The sequence below is a fragment of the Montipora foliosa genome, chromosome 7, assembly GCF_036669935.1.
Source record: "Montipora foliosa isolate CH-2021 chromosome 7, ASM3666993v2, whole genome shotgun sequence".
NCBI classification, from domain to species: Eukaryota; Metazoa; Cnidaria; class Anthozoa; order Scleractinia; family Acroporidae; genus Montipora; species Montipora foliosa.
Genome location: NC_090875.1, coordinates 32,059,610 through 32,073,132, shown reverse-complemented (window position 1 = coordinate 32,073,132; position 13,523 = coordinate 32,059,610). Strand labels below are relative to the sequence as shown.

Below are 13,523 nucleotides of genomic sequence, written 5' to 3'. Positions count from 1 at the left end.
AATAGTCGTGAAATGATTACAATAATGAGAATTTATGTTTTGTAATGACGTTCTCGTTGCTGTTCCCGTCGTCTTTGCTAAAGCTCCCTAATGACGCTGGTTTGCGGGCGCTCATTCTTATTCTGTGAGAAAATCTCGTACTCGTAGTCGTTCTCGTCCTAGAATCTAAAGCTCTCTAATATTTCCTCGTTTGCGGGCGGCTTTAGAAACATCCAGTTCCCGCAAAAATATGTGCTAAAATGCGTGCCGCACGTGCAGCACGATTATTTTCCTCTTTTAACCAATGATATTATTTTCTTGTGGCGCCATCATTGTCGTAGCCGTCATCGCTTTTTAAACTTCCCATTCTGAAATATGAAAGGCGCATGTTCTCTTTAAGTAGACGCACAGGCTCTGGGAACGAGATTACGCCAGGAGCTCTCCTTATTGACGTATGAGCTCAAGGTAAAAACACATAACAACAACAACAGCAATCCATTTATTTTGCCAAATTAGACAACAGAGTAAATTAATTTGATCAGGCAAAAGACCACTCAGAATAGTTTTAAATTAAACGAGCTGAGTAGTTTCAATAAATTATTGCTTGCATTTCTGGGTCGTACTGCAAATGACACACACACAACTAATAGAATAGACAAGAGGATAAATAATGAAATTAATAAATCTAAGTAATCTAATGGATGTACATTTAGAGGAAAAAAACAAACAAACAAAATGAAAAAAAAAAGAACCAAAAAACTGATACGAGATAGTAGTATAGTATTTATCAATTCTTGAGTTTGAACAGTAATAGGCTAAGACAGGAGCCCATTATTCCATCTTCCATATTAACCCTCTGAGTCAACCCTGTCCCGTATCTTTCTATTTTTAGAAGCACCTCGCAGGGGGGCTTTACGGGGTGTTTTTACAATAGCCACTTATAGGAGACCCATGGTCAGCCATTTATTACGTCACACACGTAAGTGACGTATGTGAACCACTTCACATATGTTCTCAGTCACATACGTCACATACGTCAAAATGTAGTAGTTCTAAATATAGAAAGATACGGGACAGGGTTGACTCAAGGGTACAATACAACAGATGGAAGCTCCGGGTAATGGGCTCCTGGCTAAGAATAAATTGACAATACCAATAATAATAAGTAGACGCACGGGCTCTGGGAACGAGATTACGGCAGGAGCTCTCCTTATTGAGTGGACGTATGAGCTCAAGGTAAAAACACATAACAACAACAACAACAGCAATCCATTTATTTGCCAAATTAGAAAACGTTTTATACAAGAGAGTAAATTAATTTGATCAGGCAATAGACCACTCAGAATAGTTTTAAATTAAACGAGCAGAGTAGTTTCAGTAAATTATTGCTTGCATTTGTGGGTCGTAACACACACACACACAACTAATAGAATAGACAAGAGGATAAATAATGAAATAATGAAATTAATCAATCTAAGTAATCTAATGGAAATACATTTAGAGGAAAGAAACAAACAAACAAAATGAAGAAAAAAGAACCAAAAAAACTGGTACCAGATAGTAGTATAGTATTTATCAATTCTTGAGTTTGAACAGTAGCAGGCTAAGAATAAATTGACAATACCAAGCTAGCGTTAAACATAAGTAGATAAGAATTTTCCCATCATTGCTTGTCTAAATAAATACATTTTATTAAGGATTCTTTACTTCAAAGTACATATCACGTCGAAGTCTTTCGCGTCGTTCACTATCTCATTGAATATATGAGGGAATCATTTTGATCAAGGACTTAGGTTAATCTCAAGGTTAATGATAATAAATAATAATAATCAACTTCGTTTTTCGAGGGTAGCACTTGACAGTAAAAAATACTGATAAACTAGTGGCCCTCAAGGTTAGTGTAGGCAAGTTGATCCTATACATTTGTTTTAGTAATTTAAGTATAAGAATAAAACATATATCATATTAATTATTCAACTGTAATTATATAGTAGGCAAAAATATATTCTTACATATTTGGTAGCGTTCAACTGCAGTGGATTCGAAGATCGAAGTGCTTTATCTCTTCGTTTGTGATGCAGTACTGAACTTAGCAAGTTGGCTTGAAAGCAAATACAAGCCACAAGTAAGAGTATAAGAGTTTACTGGCTCAAAATTAGAGACAACTTTGTTGTTGAATTTCATCAGGATAGAGTTCTTTCAAAGTTATAAGCATAACTTCTTTACGGCGCTTAGCCAACTGAGAAACAATCTAGCCAACGACGTCCACAGATGGCTGTAGAGGGTTTTCACCCAACGTGGTCAGTAACCTTGTTTTATAAGGGCAACCCTAAAACCCGGAATCCGGAATCCGGAATCACAGTCATTGTTTTACCAATACAGAGAGCAAAAACTATCCTAAATATCCATAAAAGCTAACCTTAGGCCTAAAAACGAATTTTAGGCCTAATTAGGCCTAAGGTTAGCTTTTATGAATGTTTAGGATAGTTTTTACTCTCTGTATTGGTAAAACAATGACTGTGATTCCGGATTCCGGATTCCGGGTTTTAGAGTTTCCCTTTTCCAACAAAGCAAAAGAAAATGTTTGCATGATAATAGAGCTCAATTCCCAGAGGATTAGTTGGGAGACACCAACATGGCTGCCGTTCCAGTGTTTAGGGACACCGACATGGCCGCCGTGACGTCACGTGAAAAGACGAATATAGTGTTGTTGGTCACAGAACACGTTATCGTATTCGTACAGGAGGTTTTCGAATACTATGACATCAGAGGCTCGTGATACCATAGAGAGTGCATGCCCACGCATGTTTTATACCATGCTCTTTGCTTGTCTCTCCAAAATTCTGCATAAGCATTGTTTTTATTTTCTCTTGGGGCTTATAATGGTCTCAAGAGAAACTGGAAACAATGCTTATGATTTTGGAGAGACAAACAAACAAACAGTATTATGGTATTTTTTATATGGGCTAATGAAACATGTGTGCGCATGCTCTTTCTATGGTATCAAACAAAGAGTATTATGATATTTTTGATATTGGCTAATAGGTAGACGTTAGCGTTATCGAATCCTTTTCGTTAATTTATGTTTAAATAAAAAATGAGTAACACAGCAAACCTTAAAGCTTCTTTAAATTTTAGAAAAGTGAATTTAAATAACAATTTAATGAGACAAACGTCTCTCAACTTCTTGTTGTTGTCATCTTTTTTCACGCGACATATTCTAAATTTAACCCAAGTCGTACTGGCTCACCTCCCCACCTCATGTAATACCGGGCTGAAACTCAACCCGGCAAACCCGGCTGACCGAGCTGGCCCGGTTCATGTAATCGGCCCCTGAGTCAACCCAGTCCCGTATCTCTTTGTTTTTAGAAGCACCTCCCAGAGGGAATTTCGCGGGTGTTTTCACAATAGCCAATCACCAGAGACTTATGGGCGGCCACTAATTACATTACTTGCGGCACACTCGAAACACGAAGGTATGAAAAGATATAGCAGTTCTAAAAATAAAAAGATATGGGACATGGTTGACTCAATTATATAATACGTATGGAGGCTCCAGTTAATGGCCTGGGCTCCTGTTAAATCTCAATCCCAGAAAAATATTCAATTTGTGGGATGGTTGACTCTAACTAAAGGCTGCCAGAGGCGCTTAGCTTTTTGCCACATTTAAGACTTAAAAAATTTCTTAGTTTATACAGACCAAAGAGCAGAGCTTGTACGAGAGGTTGACCCACTACAATGAAAGAAACGATCATACCACTGGAGACACCCGGGATACGATTATAATCTATATATTAGCAGATGTAAGGCTCATCACGTGCATTGGTACCACCCACCGCCCAAAAAATCACGGTCAAGAGTAAGTAGCAGAAGCCAAAAACCCACGCATAAACAGTGTGAAGAATTCTCACTGGAATCGCACTCAACATGAGATCGACCTAAAATACTTCCACAGTTAACATGAATCATACATAATGAACGCACTCCGGTGTCATTAGCGAACCGTTACAAAATATATATCCTTTCCTCTTTCCATCAACTTGTCCGAAACTTGACAGCTTCTCTTCTTTTAATCTGTTTTACATGTATATTGGAGTTAAGATGAACATTCTTTTCAGATGCTCGTATTTTGAATGCTCTGTCAACCATCACTTCCTTCCTGCAGAAAAATATTTGGCTTTGACACTGACAAGAAAAGGCTATCAGTTATGGAAAAGCTGATAAAAACAGCTGGCGTAGAATGTGTTACAACGACAAACTGTAGTTTTCTGGAGGCTGGTATTAAGTTAGTGTCTCTCAGTTAAGTGAACTCTCTGCAGAAGGGAGTTAAAATCTATAAATACTTGAATGGCAACGACATAACCAGGAATAAACTTTATATTAGCCATTTTGTGAAAAAGTAATGTCTACAGAAGACCACTTGAAGGTATATAACTTTAGGCTAATTGTGAGGATTTCAAAATTATTCCATTTTAATCACGTTGTACAATAATCCATTTTTATTATATCCCTCAGATAGTACGTGCCCTGTGATTGGCTAAACTAGTTTCCTTTCCCTCGAGGCTGATTACCATAGCTAACCAAAGAGATAATTATAATTAACATCTTACTAACCTCGTTTTCGCGGTCGGTACTGTAAAATTACGGATCCTTGTTTTTCACGTTGATTTATGGCCCAAGCGGGAAGTAAACAGCACTTTGCTTCCATCATCGGTTTTCATTTTTGTCCAAGGACTTTGCTGACAGCTTGCCAAGTGATTAACTTTTGGCTAAACTGGCTGCTTATGGATTATCATCTAAATCGGTTGTTCGCTTATAGGGGATTATGTTACTGATCGTTTTCAGAGAGTTAAATTAGGTGACCAGTTTTCTGACTGGAGCCGACATTTAAGAGGTATTCCACAAGGGTCTGTATTAGGCCCTCTTCTTTTTAATATTATCCTTAGTGATTTGTTACTAACTGGGCTTCAGTCCAAGATTAGTTCATAGCTGACGATACACAAATATTTAATATAAGTAATGATGTCTCCCAATAGCCCTTTTTACGGTTAGTTTCTCTCATTTGCCTTACAATGTAATTTAACGTGGATGCGAGGCAATATCGGGTTAAAACTACAAAATAGCCCGAAATTGCCTCATATACATGCTAGAAAACTAACCGTGAAAAGGGCTATTACATGGGCATCTGCAGACTGATTTTCTTGCTGCAAATTCCTGGTTCTGCTTCGATGGCCTCGTGGTGAATTCAGACAAGTGTAGTACTATGTAGTAAGGAGATTAGTCTTGCTGAGGATGTTAAACTTTTAGGTGTAACTCTTGATAAGGATTTACATTTTGATAAGCCATGATATAGCGGATATTGCACGTAAGGTTGGTAACCAGATTCGGGTCTTGCAAAAGCATAAGAAATTAATTGACACAGATGCTTAAATAAGATTATATATAATGCTTATCCTTTGCCTCACTGAGACTATTGTTCTATTGTGTGCCATCACTGTGGTAGGCGTAATTCAAACAAATTGGAAAAACGTAAGGTGGCTCATACCAATTTCAACGCTTGAAGGAAACGATCTTATTAGAAGGATTGACACTACAACACTTTATCACTTAAAAGCAATGTTATGGTACCATATCAAACACCAGTTATTGCTGAAAAAGATTCGGTATTTTTTGTGACGTAAGAAGTAACCGAGGCAACAGGAAAGCCCTGAAAAAACAAAAAACAAACTTAGTTACCCCCATTTTTTATTTCTGACATGTAATCAGCATGCCAGAATGAAGCTTTCCGGAAAGCTTAAAAAAAATTATGTGGAGTGGATAAATAATTGAAAGTTTAAGGTAGCTCTGAATCCGAGTTTCTCTTTGGCCTGCTAATCACTTTTGTGCAATAAAAACTGGGGTCACCCAGTTTGTTTTTCAGAGATGAGCAACTAAAGCCAAAATAGTGTTTTTGCAAGGCTTTCCTGTTGCCATGATATCTTGTTACGTGACAAAAATGACTGCATCTTGTTCAGCAAGCAATGTTTCACGTAGTACCGTAACATTGCTGTTACCTGATAAAGCGCTGTAGGGTCAATTCTTATAATAACAAGGTCAATTCAATTTCAATTTATTAATAGATAAACAACAACAACTGTACAATATTTGTTACCCACAGTTAGCATAGCTATTCGAGGTGGGTAACAATTAACGATAAATTTTCATTTTGACAATCATTTACCAAGACTTATTAAAATTGAATTAAAATTAATTAATTATTTTATTTAATTGAAATTATTGACAATATAGTTGTGACTGGGAGAGCAACAATAAACAGTAATAATAAACAAATAAGAAAGCTAGATCAGTAAAGAAGAAAGACGAGAAGAAGTAATCACCCTCACATCAACATAGACCTCAACTTGCGTAGCTTAGGAGGAATTTTTTTCCAAATTCTTGTCCCAGTAATTGAAAAGGATAATAACTGTTGATTAGTTCTAGATCCTTGGACGTGAAAATTACCAACAGCTGAAAATCTGGTATAATGAGAGTGTATAAAGTCAGAACGAATGAAAAGATCAGTAATTTTGGAGGGAGCGCAATGGTTAGCAACGTCATGCATGAGGATAGCTATATACTTAAAGAAAAGTAAATGCAAAGGTAATATGCTGGAACTTAGAAACAGAGGAATTGCATGAGCTCTGCAGTCAGAGAACGGTATATTGAACGGAGAGCTCTTTTTTGCAGAATAAGTACTTTGATCAGATAACAATTAGCAGCTTGGCCCCAGGCGGTAAGACCATAAGAAATGTATGGCTCAATTAACGATCGATAAATCCTTATAAGAGTATTTGTAGGTACAAAATGCCTGAGCCTCGCAATAAAGAAGAGAATTCTCCTTCCTCCATCCCCTCACCGACGTACCAGTGGACAAACGCACTCTTGGCGTACATCAGATCAAACTTGTGATCCAAACGAGCCCAGGCCTCTGCAATAGCGGTTGTGTTACTTAACATACACACAGCACCCTGAACTTTGGCCAAGTCTCCACCGGGAACAACTGTGGGGGGCTGGTAGTGTTGAAATTGGTTTGAGCCACCTTAATGAACGCGCCGTGCGCTTTATTTATAATGATTTCATATAATAATAGTACATATGATGACTTGCTGGAGCGCATAAATCATCCCACTTTGTATAATAGAAAAATTTATTATATTTTAATTCTTGTATATAAGGCTTTACATGGGCTGGCTCCCAAATATATGTTCTAAGTTATTCACATCCCGAAATTGTAGCATTAATTTGCGGGGAGATAACTTCCTTATAGCGCCTGGAGCAAATACCACGATTTGTGGTCTTTATGCCTTGTCGTATTGCTTTAGTGAGTTACGGAATTCTCTTGCAAACGATATTAGAACAATCCAGGAATTATTATAAGTAAATTTAAGTCTGCAATTTTTAAAATGAAATTTGATACTGACTGCTGCACCTTTCGGGGCAGCACTAAAGGCAGGAATCCAGGATCCTTAACTGGAATCCGGAATCCGGAAACCAGAAATCAGAATTATCCACAATTCGTGAGAATTACACTAACTTATCCAATGGATAACTCAATTTGTTTTGCTAGTGTTAATCTATTGGATAGTGATTTATCCGGTGGATAGCTTTATCCACCTTTTGAACCATCAAAGCCTGGTTTCTAGCTTCTCTTGATTATCATCAAGTCTTCTCATTGGAAATCCCTGTAAATAAATGATCATAATCGAAATTTGTTTATTGTACATGGTAAAGTTTACGTAAAAGGAATAAGTAATAATGTTTGAAATTATTAAATAAACAAAGTTGTGTTTTACCATCTTTCCTTCCTTTGATTATGTTAGATAGTAAGAGTCCATTATTACCCAGGAGTAAGAATCTGGTATCAGGTTTGTCCCTCCCCATCACTGTCAGAAAAGTGTCTATTTTTAAACCAAGTTTTGCCAGAAAGAACCCAATTCCAATCTCCCAGGGTTAAGATTCTTTGTGTGTTGTATTTGCATTATAATATAGCATTCTCATTTAAATGATGATGCAGGTACTTGGAACAAAACGTTTTATTCCCAAGGGTTTTGATTCAGCCAAATTGGTTTATTGTTTATTTTTGGCAAAACTTGGTTTAAAAATAGACACTTTTCTGACGCTGATGGGGACAAACCTGATACCAAATTCTTACGTAGTCTTCGATAATGAACTCTTAGTACTAGAACATAATCAAAGAAAGGAAAGATGGTAAAACACAACATTGTTTATTTAATAAATTTCAAACATTATTACTTATTACTTTTACGTAAACTTTACCATGTACAATAAACAAATTTCGATCATGATCATTTTTTTACAGGGATTTCCAATAAGAAGACTTGATGACAATCAAGAGGCGCTAGAAACCAGGCCTCCATGGTTCAAAAGGTGGATAACGCTATCCAGCGGATAAACACAAGCAAGACAAATTGAATTATCCAGTGGATAAATTAGTGTAATTCTCGCGGATTGTGGATAATTCTGGTTTCCGGCTTAGAACTTGGAGATAGTAGCATATATTTCCTTAAACTGATTCGAGTGTAAATAAAGTCTGTGTACTTGCATGACTCGTTATAAATGTGTTTTCTAGAATTTTTCAGCATCCGGGTTGGGGTTTATCAATAGTATCCAGGTAATTCGGAGTTATAAACGCTGAAATCAAGAAAACATGAGAGATGTTTAAAAAATATGAGCATGGAGGCAAACGTCAAGAAATATTTCGATATGTCTGTCAGTCGTGCAAAAAAAGGGGACCGCTTGTCAAGCCCTTTTGTCTACACCATTATTTCGCTTTCGAGAAGTTACGTTTCAACTCGAAATTTCTTTTCGACTTTACCCTCGACAACTCTATTCTCAATTCTCCACTCTCTAATCTCGAAACTCGATCCTCGATTCTCGAAACATCGAGGATCGCGGATCGAGTTTCAAGTCGAGACTGTCAACATTTGCTGCTTAGGTTTTTAGCAACGGCTTGCCATCATCCTTTTCGGATGAACTAGAGTGTCAGCAAAGGCGCGTCTTACGAACGATTATTCCAGCGTACAGTTATAAAGAGGCTCTGTAGAAAGCCAAAATACCCACATTTCGCAGAAGAAGATTTACTGTCACCTCCCCCCCCCAGAAACTATCTCTACCTACAGCTACCCTACACCCCAACCCCCAGGGAAATAAACACAGACCAGTGAAGTATGAGCATTGATCCCTTCCATTCACATGATACATTTATTTCCATTTCTTCTAACTTTCAATTACTTTTTAATGTTCACAGCACTTGCATATCATTATAAAGATAATATACCTAATAAAGCCACCATACTGCTTCTGCAGAATCATTCCACAGTACATTTTCTTTTGATATCAAACATGTTATTAAGTAACAAGGGTACATACTTGCTTATATACACTACATACAATACGTGTATACGAAACAGTTATTTTAAACGCTGAGAGCTACAACGTTATATTTACAATAATTATTATTTGCTGTCGCGCGAGCGGTTATTACGAAAATGTTGAATATAAATGCTAAAAAGGTTCTTAAAAGTCAACTGCATTATTTTCTTATTCAAATCAAAGCTTCAAAGAAAACTACTCCTCACTTAAAACACTTTAAGCAGTCATGGCTCAGTTCATGTAACTACACAAAACTCACTGGGCAACATAACAGACCAATTTCGATATATTAAAATTCAGTCCTAAACAAAAGACATTATCTCAAGGCTGTGGGGAGTAAATATAAGGATTTGTATGAGTTTATTCCCCGGGGCCACGATATAATGCGTTTTGTTTAGGACTGAATTTTAATATATCGAAAGTGGGCTACTCATGCTGCTAAAAATTCATGTTTTCTTACAAGAAGATTTCTTAGAAGATTCCCTTTCACAGAAATCAATCTCAGGTACAAAGCGGTAGAATATTCATTATAAGTGAAACGCTTCAAAATTACAGAAACATTTCAACAAATTACAAGCAAATCAGATTGTAAAAAGGGTTCATGACAGCTGAAAATCAAACTTCCTTTAGATAATAGATTATTGTTACTTGGCTTTTAGCAAGTGTCTGCTCAAGGTTCATCAAATATTTGAATGCGATGATTGTTATGGTCAGACACAACAATTTGGCCATTACTGAGGAGCGCTACTGATACTGGATACTTAAACTCTCCTAAGTTGCTGCCCTCTTTTGCAAACTTACCAACAAACTTACCATTCAGTTCAAAGACTTGCACTCTATGATTACTATAATCACAGACAAGTAAATGTCCTGATTTAGTCACTGACAAACACAAGGGACTATCAAACTCTCCATTCCCCATCCCTTCTGCGCCAAACTGATACTTATAGTCCCCCTCCTGGGTGAATACTTTCAGACTGTTATCACCCAAGTCTGACACAATGAGATAATCACCAGACTGAACACAATGAACAGGATCACTAAGAGAACTGGGTCCACCTATCTTTGTTAGAAAATTTCCATCAGGGGAAAAGAACTTAATGAATTTGTTTCCCCTATCAACCACAATAGTATTGCCATTGGAATCCAATGATAAACCCCAAGGACACTTGAGCTGGCTATTAAGGCTTCCTTCCCCACCAAACATACTCAAGTACATCCCCTCCTCGTTAAAAATTTGGATTCGATGGTTGCTTTTGTCTGCAACATAAATATTCCTATCTTTACCAAAAGCTATTCCTCTAGGGAATTGAAACTGTCCCTTGTCGCTACCCTGACGACCAAAGGATCTCAGAAAATTGCCCTTGCAGTCAAATATCTGCACCTTGTGACATGAAGTGACTGCGATTTCATCCCTGGAATTTACTGCTACCCCCCAAGGAAACATAAACATTCCATCATTCCGGCCTTTCTTTCCAAAAGATAAACCAGGTTTGACATCGAAAATTTTAATTACAACACAGAAAGGGCTACCGCGGATAAGTTGCCCGTTTACCTTAACTGACAAATTGCATTTACCTTCAAATGCAGGAGAATAGCTGATTTTGTAGGTCCCATCTTTGTTGTCATTAACAAGAAATGTGGTTATGCATTCCTGCCCTCGCTCGTCTCTCAAGTCTACCGTTACATTGTCATTCTTATTATAACATTGTTCGGCAGCCGCGTTTCTTGTCGTTAAATTGAATTGAGCTTCACGCCCAACAGTTCCTTCACAAAGTCCTTTACCTACGGCAACGGATTCCTTTGCATCAGTTGGAAATGTCAAAAGACCAATGCCTTCGCTGTTGATTGTCTCCAGAATCTTGTTATTTTCCACAAAAACTAATTCAAACAGGCTTTCAGGGTCGCGCTCAACTGGCTTCCCTTGTCCTACCCGTTCTAGAATGGTTTGCAATGGTTTCTTTAGCTGAACCACCTCGGCGTCTGTGCTTTGTGTTAAAAGTTTCTCAGCTTTTTCCAACGCTGATTCGATCGCCTTCATTTCCTGTTGAATCGCTGTTTTTTTGGTCGTTAGATTCTCCAGCGATTTCTTGGTTTCGTTTTCCACTGCTGACTTGATATTTTGCCTTTCCTCTTGAAGCCTTCTCATTAAACTATCAACAAAAATATCAACGTTCCTTAGCGTGTCTTCGCTTCGTTTAACACGCTGAGCGTACTCCTCGTCAATTTGAGTGACCATCTTTATCTTTGCGTTCAAGGTTTTTTTCGGCGTTTCAGTTAGACCTGCTAACTCGATCTTTGAGCTTCGGCTTCCTCTTGGATTAATGTCACTTTGTGTCCTGCGTGATCTAAGATGACACAAGTTTGACAAACTGAGTTTTCGGGACAAATCTTGCAGAAAAACTTTAGCTCTTCTTTCTCGTGCCCCTTCCTTGAGCAAAACACGGGTCGTTTCTTTACTTCCTCATAGTCTTTTTCTTGAAAATCTTTCACGGCCAGAACGCGGTGATCTTTGTAGCCTCGGCAAATGTTGTGCCCAAGGAAACACTCATCACAATAAAACTTGCAACACTCGAAGCAGTACGAGGTTTTAGAGCTTTTCTTATCGCAGTTTCCGCATGTTACTTGCGTTTTGTCAGATTCTTTAATAGCTAGGGCATCGATGAAGCCGCTGAGAAAAAAGCTTGTGGGAAGATCTTTCAAATCACCGCTTGCAGGAACTCTACAGCGGCCTTGGCATTTCGGACACCTCAGATCAACTTGTCCACCACTTGCTCGATGCCAGTTGATCAAACAGTTCAGACAGAAACTGTGTAAACAAGGCAGGTATCTTGGATCTTTAAGGATGTCTTGACACACCGGACACGAGGCTTCTTCGCAAAGATTGAAAATCAACTTTGGGATATCCATGTTGCTGATCTCCACGCTCAGTCACGAACTGAGTGCCTTTGACTATGACATTGCAAGTCTCGTGATTTCTATCTTTAGCTTTTCTTGGAATCAGGTGACCATTAGCCAATCATTGCGATGTGTTTTAAAAGTCTGTTGATTGTTTTGTTTTGGTTCTCTGATTCCCAGAAATTTGGCTTTTATGCAGACAGCGAGCTTTGAAAATAATACAGTTAAAGTGATAAAGGGAGGGCAAGTGGGTGACCTTTGTGAAGTGTTGTAGGCTGATTTCACGGAAATGGCTTTTTGAACGAAATATAGGATAAAGGAGAAGCTAAATATTTTACAAAACCGAGATTCCGTGGTATAACGCTTTCGATAATGCTTCTTTTAAATCTGCATGCAAACCAGAGAACTGGTATAAACTAAGGAAAAAATACTTGAATATTATGAAATTATCAGGCTAAATAGAGAACTCTGACTGGCGGGTGTAAAAAATACAGTACAGACCATTGCCATGGAAACTGTCCGTTCGTATTTAATAATAATAACAATAACAATAATAATAATAATGATAATAATAATAATAATAATAATAATAATAATAATAATAATAATAATAATAATTAACATTTATTGGACGAGGTTAAGCAAAATATCGTGATTTGTCAGTGGCGAGCAAATCAATTATTTGCCGAAGCCAAAGGCTGAGGCAAATAACTAATCTGCGAGACACTGACAAATCACGATATTTTGCGATAACCGCGTTCAATAATTATTTTATCAATCGACGGTTAAGTTAACTGTATTTTTCACAATTTCCAACAATTAAATCTTTTTCTGAAAGCTCAGGAAATAACACTCAATTCACTCGATCCGAGATCAATTGCCGCTCAAATCTAAGAGAAACCGGAACCCAAAATAGGACAAAATAGGGGGTTTAAAGTATGCGATGTTTGTCTATATGAATTTGAAAAGCGGAAGAAATCCCGGCGACAATAACAAGTGATTAGGCGGCCGATGTAAATTGGAAGTGTGAAATTTTCCGAAATAAGCAATTTACTTAAAGCATTTGCCGAAAAGTAATAAATAATAAGAAACATCGAGTTCACGTCGCCTTCCATTTCTGCAAAACACCCGTGTTTGAAAGATGGTTCAAAGGTGGACGCAAATACGAAAATTAATGGATGATTCCATCACGAAAACGTCGTACAATGTGGGCG

At 37.6% G+C, this 13,523-nt stretch overlaps 1 long non-coding RNA gene and 1 pseudogene across 1 annotated transcript; both read right to left on the bottom strand.

The window, feature by feature from the left end:
• Positions 1 to 459: 459 nt before the first annotated feature.
• LOC138010704 (uncharacterized) lies at positions 460 to 2,387 on the bottom strand. The gene is made up of 2 exons (XR_011124533.1): positions 1,389 to 2,387; positions 460 to 601 (listed from the first exon to the last, which is right to left on the bottom strand). It is a non-coding gene; the product is annotated as an uncharacterized lncRNA (long non-coding RNA).
• A 6,818-nt stretch (positions 2,388 to 9,205) lies between these two features.
• LOC138010703 (E3 ubiquitin-protein ligase TRIM71-like) lies at positions 9,206 to 12,328 on the bottom strand (annotated as a pseudogene).
• Between the last annotated feature and the right edge of the window lie 1,195 nt (positions 12,329 to 13,523).